Here is a 21,703-nt window from a genome sequence, read left to right as displayed (position 1 = left end):
CAGTAAGGGAGTGGGGAGGAGAGGTGTGGAGGTGAAGCAAACATCCAACATCAAACAAAGTCCCAAGGAGGGCAATTTAGGCCCAACTCCACGGAGACGGTCCCACCTCAGAGCAGTCTGGACCAGGGGAACGGGAGCTGGAGTGGTTACACGCCCGCACCAGGAGTCACTCGCTAGGGCTCTGCCCAGGGAGATGTAAATCCCAGCTATTGTTGGCTCTACTTGCAGGTGTTGGCTGTTGGAAGTGAAGGCACAGCATGAAAATGGCAAGGGGATCTGAAGCATACAGGTGGAGCATTGATATCACCTGCCCCCCCCCAACCAATAAATCAGAGCAGCCTACTAGTTCTAACTCCCAAGTATTTCCTAAATTGTCCCGTTCCTCTCGACCCTTAGCTGCCCCCTCCCGCAGGTAGCCCTTGAGCCCGTCATCCTTGATCTTCTGCACTATTGCAATCAGGATACTGATCTGCAGTCTTGACGTCTCTAATCTAGTCCTCACACTATAGCCAGATTGTTCTTTCTGATTCAGGTTGCCTTTCCCTGGTGACATCTCCAATTTGTCATGCCCGATTTCTAACCAAGATACAATCACCATTTTACAGTTGAGACAGTTGAGCCTCAGAGAAGTTAAATAATTTGCCATTGGTTGTTCAGTTAGTGATAGAACCAGAATATGAACCTAGTGTATATTAACTCCAAAACCTTTCCCATTACGTTTTGCTGTCTCTGGATCATGATTAATCTCTCGACTTCACCCTCATTATCCCACTTCTATAAGCTTCAAATTCAATTTGTTCAAAGCCAAATTTATCATATTCCTTACCTCCTTCACCAAATGTCCTGCTCTTGAGTTCCCACTGTCAATAATGGCCCTGCCATCTTTTGGTGTCACCCTTGACTCTTCTTTCTCTTTCCTTTCTTGTTTCTAGTTCTTTCCACAGTTATTGTACTTCTGACTTCTAAATGCCCATTGCTGCAGGTAGGACTGGGTTTGTGTGCCCCAAGCTGCAGTGTAGAGTACCTGATAAGCACCCATATGGGGTAGGTCCTGGAGCTGGGCCTGACAAGGGCTCATCGTAGTGGATATCATTCCAATGATATTCTGTGCCAAGAACTGAGATCAGAGTCCAGGGAATGAAGCCAAAGTTGGCCCGTCAGTTTGCCAAGCTGGAAGTTCTTGGATGCAGTTCTAGGCAAAGGGAAAGAAGCCAGTGGAGAGGGAGAGATTGACTGATGATGCAAATGAAAGAAGCAGTAACGGATGGAGCAGGGTCCTGGGGGAGGCAACGAAAGGGGTCGCCATGTTGCTCATTGGGAGATGGCTGACCGCCAACTGGGGGCTTAAGGAAGGGAGGTACATCCTCGCATGTAGTAGGTACTCAAAACAGGAAAGAAGGGGCTTGATGAAAATATCTGCCCCCTATGCCCCTAAGGCAACCATTTTGAACTAATTTAGTTTTTTTTTAACCTGGCATTTATCTTCATATTTCTAAGCAATATATTTATACTGCTATTTCTTAATTTATCAATTTTAAACTATTAACTTCCTCTTAGGTAGATGATGATTTGGTCTGTTACATTACCACCTCCTGCTTCCCCTCTTCTTCTCCAGGGGAAAAAATTCTAGGTAAATCAACGGTCAATCAGTCTGGTTTCATGATGAGCCTATTAATTATGTATTATCTCTTGTACAAATTTTTATTTTTCCTGGAATTAATAATTTTTAAAATTCTGTCTTCTACATACCTATCTTTAATGTTTTCCCAGGTGGTCCATCTGCTCTGTCAAACACTGCCCATGGTTTTTTTCTCCCCAGCACTGCTCAAGCACGTTGGTAACCTAGTCCCATGTTCTACTTGGAGCCTCCCTCCCACAGCACCCCGCCCTCCTACTGCAGTCTGGCTGGCTGGTTCTAATGCCTGACAGCACAGCTGTCATCCCGAGAATTCCCTTCTCTATCACTGTTTTTCTTCTGTCGGGCTTCCTTTTCGTGGATCCAATGATATTCTTTCCCTCGGTTTGCTCTCTGTATTTGCTGAAGCCCAGCTTCTAGCAGGCTCTAAGAAAGGGGAGTGTCTTAATCTGCCCGTGCACTTGATGTCTGGTTTGCTGGGTAATTTTAAAGGCATCACTCCACGGTCCTCTGCTTTCCAGCGGTGTCGAGAAGTCTCCTGACGCTCTGATTCCCATTGTTTTATATGTAACCTGTTCTGTCTCTCTGAGGGCCTATAAGATTGCCTCTTTATTCCTGACATTCTAAAATGTCAGGGATGTGCCTCCTCGTGGGTATTTTGCTATTCATGGCACTAGACATTTAGAGGGCCCTTTCTGTCTGGACATTCTGGGTCCTTCAGTTCTGGGACATTTTCTTGCATTTTTCCTTGGGAAATATTCTGTCTTGCATTTCCTTTTTTTTCTCTTTCTATGATTCGGATCTCCTGGATTGATGCTCTGTGTCTGTGTAACCAGCCCCTTTCTGTTTGATTTGCTATCTTTTTGACCTTGTGTCCCACTCGCTGGGGGCTAACCTTGACCTGACTTTCTGACTCTTCCATTAAAACGTTTACTTTCAGCTTCCACATTTTTAAATTTCTGGATGTTCTCTGTGGGTCTCTGTTTATTTTTTCACAGTACTCTATCCGTGTTTTATGGATGCAAATCTTCTATTGTTTTTCCAAGGATATTGTTTATTGGTTGGTTTGCTTCCACCAGGTTTTCTTTTTCTGTTTGTTTTATTCTATCCTTTCACGTTGGGAGCTTTTTAGCAAATGTTTGTTGTTCCTAGTATGCAATATGCAGAATCCAGACAAATACATTTAAACATCTGTATGAATTATGACCTGAAAAACAGGGACAAAAGAAAAGATACTGAATGACCAAGTTGAAAGAGGATTAATAGGAAAAATATACATGTGGGAAGAATTACATGCAGTGTCATTAGAGCAACTTTTGAGCCACGCAAAAAGACACCTTGAGCCATTAGGAAAGCCAAAGAAACGCAGCATCTAAACAAGGGGCAAACAACAGGCTACCACTCACGTGGAGAGTGGGGTGGGGCAGCAGATTCCAATCAGACAGGAGAACAGGCAATGTGTGATTCGAATCCAGGGGAGGTGTTAGCCCCAGACCACCCCGTTTAAGGTACAGGACTGCAGTAAAGGGCCTCCTAATGTCCCATTAGTGAATTATGAAAAAGTCAAATCCTGAGTCCCAGTCAAAATAAATCTCTCTGGTTGATACACAACTTCAAACGGCTGAGTTAAAATAAGAACCCCAGTTTGCTTAGGTGATATAATTGTTTTATGGATACCCGTTGACCGTAGGAAGATTAGAATTTAGTATAAGAAAATAAAGTAGGGGCCCCCCCAGGGGCCAAGTGGCTAAAGTTCTGTGCTCTGCTTTGGCAGCACAGGTTCATGGGTTCAGATCCCGGGCACAGACCTACTCTACTCATCAGCCATGCTGTGGAGGCTTCCCACATACAAAGTAGAGGAAGATTGGCACAGATGTTGGTTCAGAGGGAATCTTCCTCACCAAAAAAAAAAAAAAGGTTGCACCTTGCAATAAAAAAAATAAAGTAAATCACATCCATAATATTAATATTTGTGTGAGATTAAAAATATAGTAGTTTTTTATTGTTGTGGAAGAAATTACCACACACATAATGGCTTAAAACAATACACAGTTATCACCTCACAGTTCCTGAGGGTCAGGAGCCCGGGCAGGGTCTTCTGCTCCGGCTCTCCCAAGGCTTTGGTCAAGATGCTGGCTGACCGCAGCTTCATCTGGAGTCTCGACTCAGGAAAAATCCACTTCCGAGCACATTCAGGATGTTGGCAGAAGTCATCTCCTTGTTGCTATACGACTGAGGATCCTGGCTTTTTGCTGGCTGTTGACTGGAGGGCCCCCTCAGGTTCTAGAAGCATCCACCATTCCTAAATGAGTCCACAGTCCCTTGCTCCATGGGTTTGTTTTAGTCTGGGCTGCAATAACCACAGACAGGGTGGCTTATAAACAACAGCACTTTATTCCTCTCAGTTCCGGAGGCTGGAAGTCAGATACCAGGGTGCCAGCACGGTTGAATTCTGTGGGGAGCCCTCTTCCGTGTTGCAGACTGCTGCCTTCTGGTTGTATCCTCACATGGCAGAAAAAGGACAAGAGAGCTCTCTGAGATCCCTTTTATAAGGGTACTAATCCCAGTCACAAGGGCTCCACCTTCATGACCTAATAACATCCAAATGCCCCGCTGCCTAACACCATCACATCGGGGGTTAGGATTTCAACATAGGAATTTTAGGGGGATATAAACGTTCTGTCCCCAGCAGAATTCTCCAACATGGCTGCTCACTTCATCAGGCCCAAGGAGACTCTCTCATTCCAGTCTGCTAAAACAGAGTCCTGCAAAACGTAACATAACCATGGGAGGAACACCCGTCATCTTGTCCATACAACACAACCTAACAAGGGACTGACATGCCGTCACCTTTGCCATACTCCTCTGGTGAGAAGCGAGTCACGGGCGCTGCCTACACTCCAAGGGAGGGGATGACACCAAAGCACGGACACCAGGAAACGGGAAGTCACTGGGGCTCACCTGAGGGTCTGTCTGCCTCGAGGAACAATCTGCATAAGCTTGGTATTTAAAGTATTCGTAATGTTAAGAAAATTTGTCAAATTAGAGCATCTAACAGGTTAGCTTTGAAATGAGTAAGTAATCGATGTAGATTTGGAATTTGAGTTAAGAGGTGTGAGAGTGGGCCCAGTGGCGCAGTGGTTTAGTGCACACGTTCTGCTTCGGTGGCCCAGGGTTTGCCAGTTCAGATCCCAGGTGTGGACATGGCACTGCTTGGCACGCCATGCTGTGGTAGGCATCCCACATATAAAGTATACGAAGATGGGCATGGATGTTAGCTCAGGGCCAGTCTTCCTCAGCAAAAAAAAAAAAAAAAAAAAAAAGAGGAAGATTGGCAGCAGATGTTAGCTCAGGGCTGCTGATCTTCCTCAAAAAAAAAAAAAAACAGGTGTGAGAGAGTTTTAATAAGTTTGAAAATTATGTTGGACCATTTAAAATAACTTAACATCCACCATTCTTATATGTTTAATGTGTTACAAATATTAGAATTATTAAAGTACTTGCAAGAGTGGCAGCCAATTTCCAAAGAAAGCCAAAATCAATTCACGCCCTCCCTGTATGTGCATTTCACTCCTGATAACAAGACGAGGAACTTATTTCCCCTCCCCTTCAATCTGGGCTGACCTTGTAACTAACTCTGACCAAGACAGTGTGGCAGACGTGACATTTTGGGACTTAAGCCCAGGCCATACAAAGACTGGCAGCTTTTACTTTCTGACAGCTGCCATACTGTGAGGAAGCAAATCATAATCTAGTGGCAGAATATGTAAAGAACTCTTAAAAATCAATAATAAGAAGTCGAAAAACCCAGTTAAAAAGTGTACAAATTTTTGAATAGATACATCGCCAAAGAAGGTATAGGAATGGCCAACGGGCACATGAAAAAATGTCAACACTATCGGTTATTAGTGGAACGCAGATTAAAACCACGGTGAGATGCTACTTCACTCCTGCTGGAATGGCTATAATCAAAAAGATGACAGCTAGCATTGGTGACAATACAGAAATGGAAACTTCGTACATTGCCGAGATGAATGTAAAAGGGCAGAGCCACTTTGGGAAACAGTTTGGTAACTTCTTAAAAAGTGAAACAGGGGGGCTGGCCTGGTGGCGCAGCAGTTAAGTGCACACGTTACACTTCTCGGCGGCCTGGGATTCACCGGCCCAGATCCCGGGTGTGGACATGGCACCGCTTGGCACGCCACACTGTGGTAGCTGTCCCACATATAAAGTAGAGGAAGATGGGCACGGATGTTAGCTCAGGGCCAGTCTTCCTCAGCAAAAAGAGGAGGATTGGCAGCAGTTAGCTCAGGGCTAATCTTCTCAAAAAAAATTTAAATAAGTAAATAAATAAATAAAATAATAAAACTGCAGTGGTTGTGGTAATGGATGCACAACTCTGTAAATTTATCAACCACCCCTGAATTGTGTACTTAAGTAAGGTTTATGGTATGTAAATTATTCCTCAGTAAAGCTGTTTTAAAAAATAAGACAGTCTGCAACAAGGAAGCCAGTGCCTTGCTACTGCCTGGCGATGAAGATGATGTCACAGAAGAAGTGTCAGGGCGATGTTCAGCCTTCCTGTATCCATCAGACCATTGAGATGGACGTTCTGTGGGACCCCCAAGAAGCAACCCTCCCTGGACTAGACAGAGTCTGTGCAGACACAGCGGGTTCTCAGCGTGGAGCCTCGCCGCCTTCGTGGTTTGTTGTACGTGTGTGTGAGGAAGTGTGTGTCTCAGTGGAAAACTACAGCATAGCCCTTCATCCCCCCACTGTGGAAGGAGCTCGTTTTGCCTGCATTTGCACATTCACTGCTATCTGAGTGTGTCTGTTCTGTGACTTCTCCTTTGAACTAGTTTGAACATCTGCCTGATTCCCTAACTCTGAGTAAAACATAATCTTTAACATGTCCATTTCATTTCTGAGAATCATGATTTTGTCTTTTTGTGTAAATTGTCTTTAACTTATTGTTTTTAATAGACTTTATTTTTTATTGAGTTCATAATAGTTTACATTGATGTGAGATTTCACTTGTACATTATTTCTTTTTTTTTTTTTAATTTTTTTGGGGGGGGGAAGATTAGCCCTGAGCTAACTGCTGCCAATCCTCCTCTTTTTGCTGAGGAAGACTGGCCCTGAGCTCACATCCGTGCCCATCTTCCTCTACTTTATATGTGGGACACCTGCCACAGCATGGTGTGCCAAGTGGTGCCATGTCTGCACCCGGGATCTGAACTGGTGAACCCCTGGCCACCAAAGCAGAACGTACGCAGTTAACCGCTGCGCCACTGAGCCAGCCCTGTACCTTATTTCTTGACTGTCACCACATAAGTGCTCCCTTTCACCCCCTGTGCCCACCCCCTACCCCCTTGCCCCTGGTAACCACTGAACTGTTTTCTTTGTCCATGTGTGTGTTCATATTCCACATATGAGTGAAATCGTCTGGTGTTTGTCTTTCTCAGTCTGGCTTATTTCGCTTAGCGTAATTCCCTCCAGGTCCTTCCATGTTATTGCAAATGGGATGAATTTGTCTTTTTTTCCGGCTGAGTAGTATTCCATTGTGTGTGTGTGTGTGTGTATATATATATATATATATATATACCACATCTTCTTTATCCAATCATCAGTCAATGGGCACTTGGATTGTTTCCACATCTTGGCTATTGTGAATAGTGCTGCAATGAACATAGGGGTGCATATGTTACTTTGGATTGTTGATTTCAAATTATTTGGGTAGATCCCCAGTAGTGAGATAGCTGGGTCGTATGGTATTCTATTTTTAGTTTTTTGAGGAATCTCCATGCTGTTTTCCATAGTGGCTGCACCAGTTCGCATTCCCACCAGCAGTGTGTGAGTGTTCCCTTCTCGCCACGCCCTCTCCAACATTTGTTATTTTTAGTCTTAGTGATTATAGCCATTTTAACAGGTATAAGGTGGTATCTTAGTGTAGTTTTGATTTGCATTTCCCTGATGATGAGTGATGTTGAACATCTTTTCATGTGTTTATTGACCACCTGTATATCTTCTTTGGAAAAACGTCTGTTCATCTCCTCTGCCCAATTTTTGATCAGGTTGTTTGTTTTTTCATTGTTCAGTTGTGTGAATTCCTTATATATTATGGCGATTAACCCCTTGTCAGATATGAGATTTGCAAATATTTTTCCCATTTGGTGGATCGTCTTTTTGTTTTGATCCTAGTTTCTTTTGCCTTGCAGAAGCTCTTTAGTCTGATGAACTCCCACTTGTTTGTTTTTTCTTTTGTTTCCCTTGTCTTAGAAGACATGGTATTCGAAAAGATCCTTTTTAGTTCGATGTCAAAGAGTATACTACCTATATTATCTTCCAGGAGTTTTATGATTTCAGGACTTATCTTCAAGTCTTTGATCCATTTTGAGTTTATTTTTGCATATGGCATGAGATAGTGGTCTACCTTCGTTCTTTTGCATGTGGCTGTCCAGTTTTCTCAACACCATTTATTTATTTATTTATTTATTTGAGGAAGATTAGCCCTGAGCTCACTGCTGCCAATCCTCCTCTTTTCGCTGAGGAAGACTGGGCCTGAGCTAACATCCATGCCCATCTTCCTCTACTTTTTTATATGTGGGATGCCTATCACAGCATGGCGTGCCAAGTGGCACCATGTCTGCACCCGGGATCTGAACTGGCGAACCCAGGACCACCGAAGCGAACGTGTGCTCTTAACTGCTGCACCACCAGGCCAGCCCCTCAACACCATTTATTGAAGAGACTGTCTTTTCTCCATTGTATGTTCTTGGCACCTTTGTCAAAGATTAGCTGCCGTAGATGTGTGGTTTTATTTCTGGGCTTTCAGTTCTGTTCTATTGATCTGTGCGTCTATCTTTGTACCAGTACCGTGCCATTTTGATCACTATGGCTTTGTAGTACATTTTGAAGTCAGAGATTGTGATACTTCCAGCTTTGTTCTTTTTTCTCAGGATTGCCTTAGCAATTTGGGGTCTTTGGTTGCCCCATATGAATTTTGGGATTCTTTGCTCTATTTCTGTGAAGAATGTCATTGGGATTCTGATTGGGATTGCTTTGAATCTGTAGATTGCTTTAGGTAGAATGGACATTTTAACTATGTTTGTTCTTCCAATCCATGTGCATGGAATCTCTTTCCATCTCTTTATGTTATTATCTATTTCTTTCAGTAATGTTTTATAGTTTTCATTGTATAAGTGCTTCACCTCCTGCTGGGAGCCGTGGCTACATCCTTTGATCGGCTGTTTGACAGGGTCCAGCCGATTAACGCCGAGGGGTGCAGGGCCGCCCCTTGGTGAAGAATAACCGGCCAGCCCCTCACATAGTTCTGAAACCTGTGCTGCTTCTAATTGCCCTTCATTCCTTTTCCTTTCTTAACCTCCAGTTTTCACTCCTTTGGGTGGCTGCTTGGGAGGCACTACCTCCCGGGAAAATTAGATATAGTAAGAGAATGTGACCACCTGCAGGTAACTTTCAAGATATTTTTCAGTTAATTATTGGAGGAGCACACAGTCCCTTTTGAGACGAGCAGAAAAGAATCCTGCCCAGATAAGATGTCGAATTAGGTTTATGGCCTCCATCTGGTTAATGTTTCCTTCTCCCTCCAGTTCTTTGTCTAAATATATATATGCATCGTCCTTCTAAGTTTGCTGGTTAATTGGATGATCAAGAAGTATCTATATATTATTCTTGACCTTCTGCTTTCTGTTAAAATGTTATAGAGGTTTTCTCCTAAAAGCAATAAATAATAAATAATTGATGAGTAGAAGGGCCAAGGGGTGCAGGGATGCCCCTCGGTGAAGAATGGCCAGCCTACACCCCTGATATTTTCTGAATTATATGCATGCTTTCTAGCAAGGTTATGTCTATACTTATTTCTGTTTTTTATTCTTGAAGATACATAGTTTAGCTTAGCTTTTCAGCCCTTTACTTTACTAACAAAGTGATACTTTCTCCGGCAGTGTGCTTAAGGGACTGTTAGCTCTACAATCTAAAAGACAAAGGAATGCTTCCACCCCCTAAAGGGCACGAAAAAGTAAACATGTTTAACTGCCCGCTGAGAATGCAGATAGCCCTGGGGATAAGACACCCTGGAGTCGCCTTTTGTTCCCATTAACCATCTACACTAATGGTGTAAATGATTGAGGGAGGCAGGGATGGCTCCACCAGGATGTAACCAGATGGACTGCTGTCCTGTCCAGAGGCCTGGACCTTCTCTCTTTGATTTAACTTTACCATGAATTACAGCAGATGCCTAGGTACCTATCTTTTTTTGCTTAGGGACAACAATTGCGGAGAAGACTGCCATTAACCTTACGCTCTATAGAATAGAATGCTAATAAATATTCTTGTGCTCGGTTTTTTTTTACTTCCTTATCTCTCTGAGAATATTTGTAGAACCATTTCTGTACTAATCCTGAAAAATATATAAACGACACTTGTGCACACTAAAGTTGGAGTTGCTAACACCAACCCAAGTCTCATGTCCTCTTTATTTTCCCCTCCCTCAGTTTTTCGCTGACGCAGTCTCTCCCGCGGGAACCTGGACTCTGCCAAGGCTGGACCCCGGCAACCTCCTTGATTAGATTTATTCCTAGTTACTTTATTCTTTTAGTTGAGATTGCAAATGGAGTTGTATTCTTGAGTTCTGTTTCTGTAAGTTCGTTATTGGAGTATAGAAAAGCAACTGATTTTTGTAAGTTGATTTTGTACCCTGAAACTTTACTGTAGTTGTTAATAATCTGTATTAGTTTTCCAATGGATTCTTTGGTGTTTTCTATATATAAAATCATGTCATCTGCAAACAGTGAAAGTTTCACTTCAATAGACTTTATTTTTTTAGAGCAGTTTTAGGTTCCCAGTAAAATTGAGCAGAAAGTACAGAGAGTTCCCATATGCTCCCTCTCCCCACACACACAGCCTCCCCCATTATCAACATCCTGCACCAGGGTGGTACATTTGTTACGATAGATGAACCTACACTGACACATCATTATCATCCAAAGGCCATATATCATGTATTTTTAAATTATCGATGTTTTTTGTCATCTTCATAAAATCTCAAGATAACCTCTTGAAGAACCATCCTATCTAGAAATAGTGTAGGTAAGTCCCCCCAAATGAGCAAATTCAGCCTGCCCTTTCAGAATTCTGCATTAACACAGCTCATTTCTGCGTAGGTGTGCTCATGCTGTAATAGGATGGCAAATTCCATCCACAGAGAAGCCTGTGGGCATCCTGAGAGAGCTGGAGGAGAATGGACCCCTTCCAAACCTCTTTATCTTGCATGCACATGTCCTCATACTTTAATTCATAAAAGAATTAAACCGAATTAAGCTGAATTGAGTTTCACAGTTCACCTGGCAGCTTGTGTCAGAAGCCTCATAGTCATTTTGGACCCATTCTTTCCTCCTTTAATTTTTGGATTCAACAAATAGCTGTCAAATGCCCGTGCTGAGCATGCATGCTACTAGACCCTGGAGAGACAGTGATGAGCACGGTCTCTCCTCCTGTGGACGTATGCTAGATAGCTACTCACACAAATACATATTGAAAACGTGCTGTGAAAGAAACCCACGACTGATACTCAGGGCCCCTGATTTAGTTGTGGGTGGAGTGGGGTCAGGGAAGGCTTCTCTACAGAAATGACATTCGGGCTGAAACCTGAAGTTGAATGAAAGTTAGCCAGGATGTGTGTGTGTGTGCGTGTGCGTGTGTGTGTGTGTGTCTGCATGTGTAGGCAGGTGACGCAGTTAAGCAGACCTGACCAGGTTGGGGAAGAGGCTGGGACAGTCTTGGAGGAGAGAAGGAGCATTCTCATTGCTGCGAGGACACCCTGGCAGAGTGTGGGTGGAGAGTGGAGGAAGAGATGCGGCTGGTGACCCAGACAGAGGCCAGTCTTTGGAGGGTGTGTGAAGAATTTTTGTCAATTTTAAGAGCAAAGGGAAGCCATTACAATATTTGTATCCTTTCTAAAATATTCCGAATTTGAAAAGATCATTCTCTGGAGTACAGTGAGGTAATATTGGATATTGCAGCAGCGCAGGTTGAAACAATGTTTGTTTGGACTAGGACTGTGGCGATTGTAGCCGCCCCTGATGCAGGAAGGGTTAATAATCACTGGAAAAGGCTTGCCAACAAACTGTGACCCAGAGGTGAGAAGGCTGGTCAGCCAATGACAGGTAAGACCTCCATGGGGGGGCAACCTAAGACAGGCACGGTCGCCTGGGGGCACAGATGGAGACACGATATCGGGAGCAGGAGGGGCCATTGCCTAGGAGACCTTGCCTGCTCCGAGGTAAAAATATACGAGCACAGCAATAACATGATAATATCAAAACAGAGGCCGAGGGAGGGCTCCTTGAGAAATCACTAAGAATTCTTGGCATTCGCTAATTACTTCATCCAGAACACCTGTGTATGTTTAACAGCTGTAAGCTATGCATATATCGAAACGCTGGTTATAATAAACTCAGAGTGCCATCAGCCCTCTCCACATCTATCCTGATGTGTACATTGGATTGCGACACCGACAGCAATGGAGTTGGAATGAAATGGAGGGACGCAGGAGAGGTTTAGGGAGTAAAATAGAAAGGTGTAGGTGATGGGCTAAGTCTAGGAGGCAATACAGGAGAGGGACGAGTGACGAGCGAAGGATGAGTCCTAGGTTAGCGGCTGGCACCACTGGGTGGGGCCCTTCCCTCAGGCAGGGCACACCAGAGGCCACCACATCCCCTTATCTCCTATTTTAGTCTCAGGAAGTTTTTCCAGCTCTTCTTATGGGTTTGGTTCCTTGCACTGAAGGCCATGAGTGGCAGTCGCCTTTCCCTGGATGACCAACGCAATCCCAAAATGAACAGAGATTTTTCAAAATAAAAGTCAGGAGAGGGGGCTGCCTTATGCAACATCTCTTTTAGGTCCAGCTACACAAATGCCCCTGAATGACGGCATGTAAAGCCTGGCCAGCTTCTTGAAACAGGGAAGGGGGAATGCTGGGAGAAGGAGACACCAGCATGAAAAAATAAGTAGGAGGACAGTGGGATGCACAGTCCTGGAACTCACAGGAAGAGAGAGGTCATTTCTGAGGATAATTCCCAGTAGGTCATATCCCACTGGTCACCGAGTCCTGTTGATTCTGCTTCCTTAGTAGCCGTGAACTAACCCCATCACCTCCAGCTTCATTTCACGGACTCAGTTCAGAGTGGGAACTCAGATCCTCACTACTTCTTTACCTGAATTGCCGTAATAACAATTGTATCTGGGTTGTATTTGGCTGCATGTAAAAGAAACCCAAACACAGTGTCTCAACTAAATAGAAACTAATAGTGCAGAGCTGGCACAGCAGCTCAGGAAGTTATCAAGGACCAAACTATGGCCTCAAACTGCATTCCAGGTGGGCAGCATCTTAATCAAGGAAGCAAAACATTTCTAGAAATTCCCAGCACATTCCCACTTTGGCCAGAACTGTTGTCACAGCAGTTGCAAGGGAAGATAGAAATTACAGATACTTAGCGGAGTTTTCTTTTCTTTCCTTTTAAATACAGAAGACCTGGAGGATGGTAAAAGATCTGTCACCCACCGTATCTGCCACGCCGCCCAGCTGGTCTCCCTGTTGCTTAACCCCGCCCCTCCTCCAAAGCCCTGTCTACCCCGCTGCCAGAGGATCATCCGCTCACCAGATCGGGTCACTTTCTGCTAAAATACTTCAGGGGTAATCTTTGACTTTTGGGATGAAATTCCAACTCCTGGCTTAGCACCCAAGGCCCTTCAGGACCCACCCCTCCTCTCTCTCCCGCAGGCCCCCTGGCTCTGGCCAGCCCTGCATCCCTGCAACAGGATCCTGCTACCAACCCACACACTCGCACCCGTGGCCTTGCCTGGATTCCCTTCCCTCCTGAGCTCAATGCTGGCTTTCTTCAGACTTCATGGGAGTGTAATTTCTTCCCAGAAGCCTTTCTGGTCCCCTCTTCTCACCTACAATTTCCCTCTCTCTTAGAGGGCACTTCTCACCCCAGGCTCTCGTCGCTGGTTTACTGGGCCATGAGCTCCTCAAGCGTAGAGACACAAATCGATGGAACTTCCAGCCTCGAGAGCTGTGAGAGAGTACACTTCTGTCGCTTAAGTCCCCCCGGCTATGACACTTTGTTCTGGCAGCCTGAACAGACTAAGATCCAGCCCTGGCAATATGTTTTCTCCAAGGTATGTGTATATAACGGTATGAAGATTGGCACAGCTGTTAGCTCAGAGTAAATCTTCCTCAAGCCAAAAAAAAAAAAGAGAGAGAAGCTTGGCACAGATGTTAGCTCAGGGCTAGTCTTCCTCAGCAAAATAAAGAAATAGCTATCTGTGAAGATTGTGATTATGGGTGATTGTCGTTTCTGTTCTTTATATTTCTGTGTAATTTGGACTCTCTATGGTGTATCTATATTACACTGTAACATTTTTTAAAAAGCAGTCTAAGAGTATTGATACATAGCCAGAAGGTTTGATCCTCAGAACAGCCCAGGATGTAATCATGGGTCGTGGAGACAGTGTTCTGGACCCTAGAGCAGCAGACACATCCTGTGGGGGCTGCACACGATGTCTCCCATCAAGGTGAAAGCCTCTGTTGGGGTGAGCCTCCTGACAGTCTGCTTAGAGGTGCGAGGGTGGATGTCCCAGGTGTGAGCTCTGCAGGCCAGGGACAGTGTCTGGTTCCTCTCATCATTTTATTCCCGGTACCTAGGACAGTGGCACAAAGCAGCTAATATCTATTTGTTGAAAAAAGCCCATCATTCTTCTGATTAGACATGAAGAGAGTAATAAGTATTTACTGAACAATCAAATGAATTACCATAGGGCATCTGAGACTCCAAGTGATTACATTTCTTTTGAAATTTGCGAGTGACTGTGTCTAACAACAATCACGCTTAGGACACTGGGGAGGGAAGTGAAGGAGGGTCGGGGTGCAGCGCAGAGGAGGGTTCCACGCCCGGCTGTCTGAGTTCCTGAGCCACTGCCCCTTACTCCCCCGTAATGAATTTTGTCACTGTCTGTTCTTACTAGGCCAGGACAATTGTGAGGAGGCCCTGAAATAAGAATGAATGACCCTGCCTGCTCAAGAAGACCTGATTTGTCGGGACTTCAGCCCGTCTTCAGATCGCCACAGAATCTGTGTGCTGGGGACCTCTCGTGGCGACTCTGTGTCCTCGCCCTCTCAGCAGCAAGAAAACACACATGCATGGACTCAGAAGAGAAGTGGTCATTGTTATTTGGGGGAATAAGTACAAACGTTGAATGTTAAAAATGTAGAAATACAGATGATCAGTAAACATCTAAAATTTGTTCAACATCTCCAGTAATTAAAGAAACTTAAATCATGTGTGTGTGTGTGCGTGCGTGTGCATGTGTGTATAGTACAGAATTTTAATGAGAGTTGTACCCAGTGTTGGGATGATGGAAATAGGCATTAGGCATTCCCCTAGGCTTGGTGGGAGCGTGCATTGACGCAATTAGCACAACCAGTTTTTGGAGAGAAATTAGGCCTTAAATTTTCTTTAAAATGTTCACATTCCCTCACCCAGTAATTCCACTTCTAGAAAATTTTCCAGTGGAGATGATTGAAGACACAGGTGAATTTTTCATGTTAGGATTTTCATCAAGTTATATAGCAGAAAAAAAGTAAATTTGCAAAAACAGTAGGATAGCTAAATAAATGATATTTCCACATAAAGGAATGTTGCTTAACATTTAAAACTGTGTTTTCAGGTAATACTTATTGACATGGAAGAATGCTTATAATATAATGCTAAGAGAGTGAAGCAGAATTACAATTGTAATATGTATATCTATATCTATATCCACACACACACACACACACACACACACACACACACGACAGATGAAGGAAAGAGAGAGAACAGAGAGAGAAGCTGGAAGAAAATCCACCATTACGGTAACAGGAATTGTTTCTGTGAAGAAATGCTATGATTCATTTTCTTCCCTTCCTAAACTTTTCTGTATTTACCAAAATCTAGACAATGAACACTACATTAAAAAGTTATGCAAGTTATACAGATATAGTCTTATTATAAAACATTAGTTTGGGCTTTAAATTTTTTAACTTATAGCCATACTGTATCTATCGTCCTAAAACTGGCTTTTTTCATTGTACGTTTTGAAGATACTTCTATGCTAGTGTTTATAGTTAAAACTCACTTGAATGATTAATTTTTATTTAGCGAAAACTCATTATTTTAAACCGAATGTATTTGTCGCTTTCAGTTCAGTTTCAGATCTATGCTTTCAGGGGAAATACCTAGTTCCACCGAAGAGAATCAGAGAAGTCTGACAAGGTCAGCTGTTTCCTCTCTAGAGAGAATCTAAGGTTCGATTTTAGAAAGAGCTCGCTGCCGAGGGGGCAGATCAAGAACCAGAGAGCAGGACGTGTCTCAGGGCGGCACGTTGGTAAACCCTGGGCACCTAGTTCAGCTCAGCTTTCTGAAGCCAGAAGGTCAGAGTCAGCGGGGAAATGCGCTCCCTGTAGCAGAAGGTTGTATGACCCTAACGCCATGTAGCTGCAATGTGTGAGGAAAGAAATATCATTTAATGCACTTTCAGTGGAAATGAGAAGTAGGAGTCCCTCTCAAAAAATTTAGTTGGATTTTAAAATTAAACACACATCACAGAGTACAATATTCAAGCAATATAAAAACCTCCTCCTACCTCAGACCCCCGTCCTCCATTCTCTCTCCAGGGGAAACCATTACCAGTTATGGACGTTTTATTCCAGAAGTATTGTATTTGTATAAGAGTAGTGAATATGCACACAGACTTGCCCCTCTTTCTAAAACACAAGTGGAAGCACTGCAGATGTGCTCTTCAGCACCGTGTGATTTTTAAAAATTCTAACAGTAACTCTAGTAGATGTTTAATGTATACATAAACACACATATAGATATATTTTAAAACATAGTAATGGGACTTTCAGTGGAATTTAAAAAGATAAGTTGGGAAAATTTACGTTTCTGGCAACATGATAGACATCCTGAAAAAGACTTCTGTTAAGAACGCCTAGGAATGCTAATAAAACACAAAAAAATTATTTTTAAAGCATGGCTTAGCAGGTACAAAGGGAGGGAAAAGAAAAAAAGAGTAGGAATCCAGAGAGATGAGCAGTACTGAGGCGGGTGGCTGCCCTGGGGACATCTGCCCTTCCCCCATGCACAGCACTCCTGTTCTGTTTGGTTTTGTGCTTAATTATGGTGAAATATACACAACACAAAGTTTACCATTTTCCATTTTTTTATGTTACCATTTTTAAGTGTACAATTTAGTGGCATTAAGTACATTCACAACGTTGTATAACTATCACCACTATCACCCAAACATAAACTCTAACCATCAAGCCATAGATCCGAATTCTCCTCTCCCCACAGCCCCTGGCAACCACCGTTCTGCTTTCCGTCTCTATGAGTTTGCCTTTTCCAGACACCTTACATAAATGGAATCGTACAATCTTTGTCCTTTTGTGTCTGGCTTTTTTCACTTAGCATGATGTTCATCCTTGTTGTAGCGTGTATCAACCATGTACACATCCATGATTAAGCAAGATTCATCCATGATGTGGCATGTATCAGGACTTCAATATTTTTTATGACTAAGTAATACTCCATTGTATGTATGTACCACATTTTGTTTATCCATTCATCTGTTGATGGAGACTTCATTTGTTTCCATATTTTGGCTATTGTGATAATGCTGCTGCAAATATTGGCATACAAGTATCTGGTTTTAAATCTTTTGGGTATGTACCTGGGAATGGAATTGCTGAGTCATATGAGAATGCTATGTTGAACGTTTTGAGGAAATGCCAAACTTTTTACATTCATTTTTAGGTGAGAACTACAAAATTTTACACTCCAACCAGCAGTGCACAAGGGTTTCAATTTCTCCACATCTGTCAACATTTATTATGTTCTATTTTTCTCTTTTTTAAATAATAGCCATCTTAGCGGATATGAAGTAGTATCTCATTGTGGTTTTGATTTGCATTTACCCAATGATTAATGATGTTAAGTTTATTACTGGCCATTTGTATATTTTTTTGGGAGAAATTCAAGTCCTCTGACCATTTTCAAGTTGGGTTGTTTGTTTTTTGTTGTTGAGTTTTAGGAGTTCTTTACATGTTCTAGGTGTTAACCTCTTTTCAGATATATGATTTGCAAATATTTTCTCCCATTCTGTGAGTTGTCTTTTCACTCTCTTGATAGTGTCCTTTGAAGCACAAAAATTTTTAATTTTTATGAAGTCTATTTTTTATTTTGTTGCCTGTGTTTTTGGTCTCATATCCAAGAAATCATTGCCGAATTCAATGTCATGAAGATTTTCCCGTGTTTCCTTCTGAAAGGTTTATAGTGTCATGTCTTCGATTCATTTGGAGTCAATTTTTGTATATGGTATAAGGGTTCAACTTCATTCTTTTGCATGTTGATGTCCAGTCTTCCCAGCACCATCTGTTGAAAAGACAGTCCTTCCCTCATTGAATGATTTTGGCGTCCTTGTTGAAAATCAACTGGCCATACGTGTGAGGGTTTACTTCTGGGCTCCCTACTCTAGTCCATCGGTCTCTCCGTCTGTCTTTGTGCCAGGACCACACTGTTTTGATTCCTGCAGCTCTGTAGTAAGTTTTGGAATCAGGAAGTGTGAGCCCTCCAACTTTGCTCTCAAGCTCCTGTTTTAATAGCTGTGTAGGTGACAGGACACAAATCGTAGTATCCTGAAGGTATACAGCAGGGAGCAGGAGGCTGCATTCTTAGCAAAGAGGGGAACCAGGACAGCACCTGGCCCACGAAAAGGACAGTGAGAAAACTCCTATTCGCGGAGGAAGAAAGGCCCCCGAGAAAATGTTTCCTAACCATTTTTAAAGAAGCCCTGCCATAAATAATGTTCCTGCCAACTTAAATGCGATGGTTCCACGCTGTCTTCCCCACATTCAGCCCTTCCCAGACAATCGTCACGACTGGTCCTGAGCACATGCCCTTCAGAAGGTCTGTCTTTCAGGTCAATGCAATGCTGTTTTGAATGTTCTTTAGACAGTTTAAGAAAATTCACTGCCACAAAGCAGAATCTCTTCTGCTCAAAACTCTTGACGATCTCTCCTACCAGGTTCTGCCAGACGCCACCAGGCTTGACGTAAGTGAAAGTGCGCTTGCTGTCGGCCATGGTCCAAGGAAGCGGAGATGAGGACCAGCACTGCACCTGCGAGCGTGGGTGCTGGTGAGCTTGGCATAATGATCCTGGATTTGTACGGACCTAGTTACGTGACTCAAAATATACAGAAAGCTAAAATTGACAGCAATGCAGGATTAATTGAAAAACTCATGTCACAGTGAAGGATTTTAATATACCTCTCAGTAACCCTTAAATCAAGGAGACAGAAAAATCAATGAACACATAGAAGATCTGAAGAACACAATTAAACAAGTTCATGTAAATATAAACTCAATGCCCATGAATTAGAGAATGTGTATTTTTTAACACAAATAAAGTAGTTATGTTCTAGATCAGCGTTTGGTAAACCTTTTCCATAAAGGGCCAAATAATAAACATTTTAGGCTTTGAGGACTGTATGGTCTCTCTCACAACTACTCAATTCTTGCTTTTGCAGCCATAGATAATATGTAAACAAATGAGTGTGGCTGTATACCAATAAAACTTTATTTATAAAACAAGCAGCTACCCACATTTGCCCCTCGGCTGCAGTTCAACACCTCGCATTCCAGACCATAAAGCAAGTGTCAACTTCCTTCAAAGACTTAGTCTTGTGAAAATTATGACTTTGACTACAATGAAATCAAATTTGAAATCGATAACAGGCAGATGTCTAAAACAACAATAATCTTTTTTTTTTTTGAGGAAGATTAGCCCTGAGCTAACTGCTGCCAATCCTCCTCTTTTTGCTGAGGAAAACTGGCCCTGAGCTCACATCTGTGCCCATCTTCCTCTCCTTTATATGTGGGATGCCTGCCACAGCATGGCTGGACAAGTGATGCCACGTCCGCACCCGGGATCCGAACCGGCAAACTCCTGGCTGCCAAGAAGTGGAACATGGGCACTTAACCACTGTGCCACCTCGGGTGGCCTCTATTTTTTGAAATTTTAAAGCAAGTTTCTAAATTCATTGTTTTCTATTGCTGCATAATAAACAACTCCAAAACTTAACACCTCTGGGATCCACTGGGGAGGGAGTTATTCTGGTCTGGCCTGGGTTTGGCTCGTCTTGTTTGGGTTGCTTTGCATCTCCGGTCAGGCGGACAGGTTGGCTGGGTGCTGGCTAGACTGAAACGGCCTCCCCCATAGGTGTCTGCTAGGGTAAGGAGGGCGATGAGACCACATGTTAGTCAATTTGAAGGTGGACATATCAAAAGACCCTGACATTTCACTCCAGGGTATATATCCTAGGAAAAATATTGCATATGTGTAACAGGAGAAAGATACAAGAATATTCATAGAAGCACTGTTTATGTGAGCAAAAACAATGCACCTCAAGAACGGATACATTTTGTAATGTTTATCCAATGGCAATGCTATACGGAAGTAAAAATGAATGAAACACAGTTACACACACAATTACCTGGCATAAACCAGAATGAAAGCGAACACATTCTAGTATAAAACCATTTATATGAAATTTTAAATAATGCTAAACTAAAAATATATTATTTAGGTCACAAACAAATGAGATAAAATCTAAAGAAAATTAGAAAATCATAACCACAAGGTGTTTAGACAGAAAGATCAAACAGAGAGAGGTACACGAGGACTTCAAAGACACCGGTAATTTTAATTTCTTAAAAGATTGATGAGCACAATTCTCAGTTATTATAATTTACACAATATATATTTGGTACATATAAAATATGGCAAAATGAAAAATAAAAAATAATATGTAATAAGGAAACAAGAGTGAAAGCAGAGTTATTACAGTATTCCAGGTGAGAAATGATGGTCTGTTAGAAAAAGAATAGTAATAACAATCATCATCATAATAACAGAGTTAGGCAAAATGAGTTTATAATTAAATGCTATATATATGTATACACACATTTTTTTTAAAGATTTTTTAATTTTTTTCCTTTTTCCCCCCAAATCCCCCCAGTACATAGTTGTATATTCTTTGTTGTGGGTCCTTCTAGTTGTGGCACGTGGGACGCTGCCTCAGCCTGGTTTGATGAGCAGCCATGACCGCGCCCAGGATTCGAACCAACGAAACACTAGGCCGCCTGCAGCAGTGCGCAAACTTAACCACTTGGCCACTGAGCCAGCCCCTACACACATATTTTTAAAGCATACGAATGGGTACTGAAGTCAGCAAACATCTTTACAAAATTACTATGTTTCCACCCTGGAAATAAACAAGAGTACTAGATGTTACAAGGCATTTTCTCTAATTTTTATGGTTGTATGAATATGTAATCTATAGCAATAAACTGAGATTAAATAAATGGTTGGGCTCAAACTCATTCTCTAGAGAATAAAAGAGAGAACAGTCTAATTCTCTTTAAAAATTATTTATTATATTTAGCTATCAAAAAAAAAAAAACCCAGGGCCAGCCCGGTGGCACAGCGGTTAAGTGCACACATTCTGCTTCTCGGCAGCCCAGGGTTCGCCGGTTGGGATCCTGAGTGCGGACATGGCACAGCTTGGCAAAAGCCATGCTGTGGCAGGCATCCCTCATATAAAGTAGAGGAAGATGGGCATGGATGTTAGCCCAGGGCCAGTCCTCCTCAGCAAAAAGAGGAGGATTGGCAGCAGTTAGCTCAGGGCTAATCTTCCTCAAAAAAAAAAAAGATTAGACAAGGATGTTCAAATACATATACACAAGGATGTCCTTCAGTTCTTTCAGGGTGCACCAAAAGGAGGCTTTCAGGAAAAAAAAAAATTTATTTGGACTGAATGTCACACAGGAAAGTAACGACTGATAATAACAGAAGCATTGAAATCTAAGCACTATGAGGACCACTGCTAGAAAACCCTTCTATTCCGAAGTTCATCTAGATGATGTGGTGGGCATCGTTTTG

The 21,703-nt window shown here is 42.7% G+C and overlaps 1 long non-coding RNA gene across 1 annotated transcript; it reads left to right on the top strand.

The window, feature by feature from the left end:
* The first annotated feature begins 6,213 nt into the window (after window positions 1–6,213).
* Window positions 6,214–15,000, top strand: LOC139075412 (uncharacterized). Its single transcript, XR_011525791.1, has 2 exons — window positions 6,214–6,347; window positions 14,687–15,000. It is a non-coding gene; the product is annotated as an uncharacterized lncRNA (long non-coding RNA).
* Window positions 15,001–21,703: the final 6,703 nt, after the last annotated feature.

This window comes from Equus przewalskii, chromosome 13 (assembly GCF_037783145.1).
Source record: "Equus przewalskii isolate Varuska chromosome 13, EquPr2, whole genome shotgun sequence".
NCBI lineage: Eukaryota > Metazoa > Chordata > Mammalia > Perissodactyla > Equidae > Equus > Equus przewalskii.
This window is presented reverse-complemented; position numbering and strand designations above follow the sequence as displayed.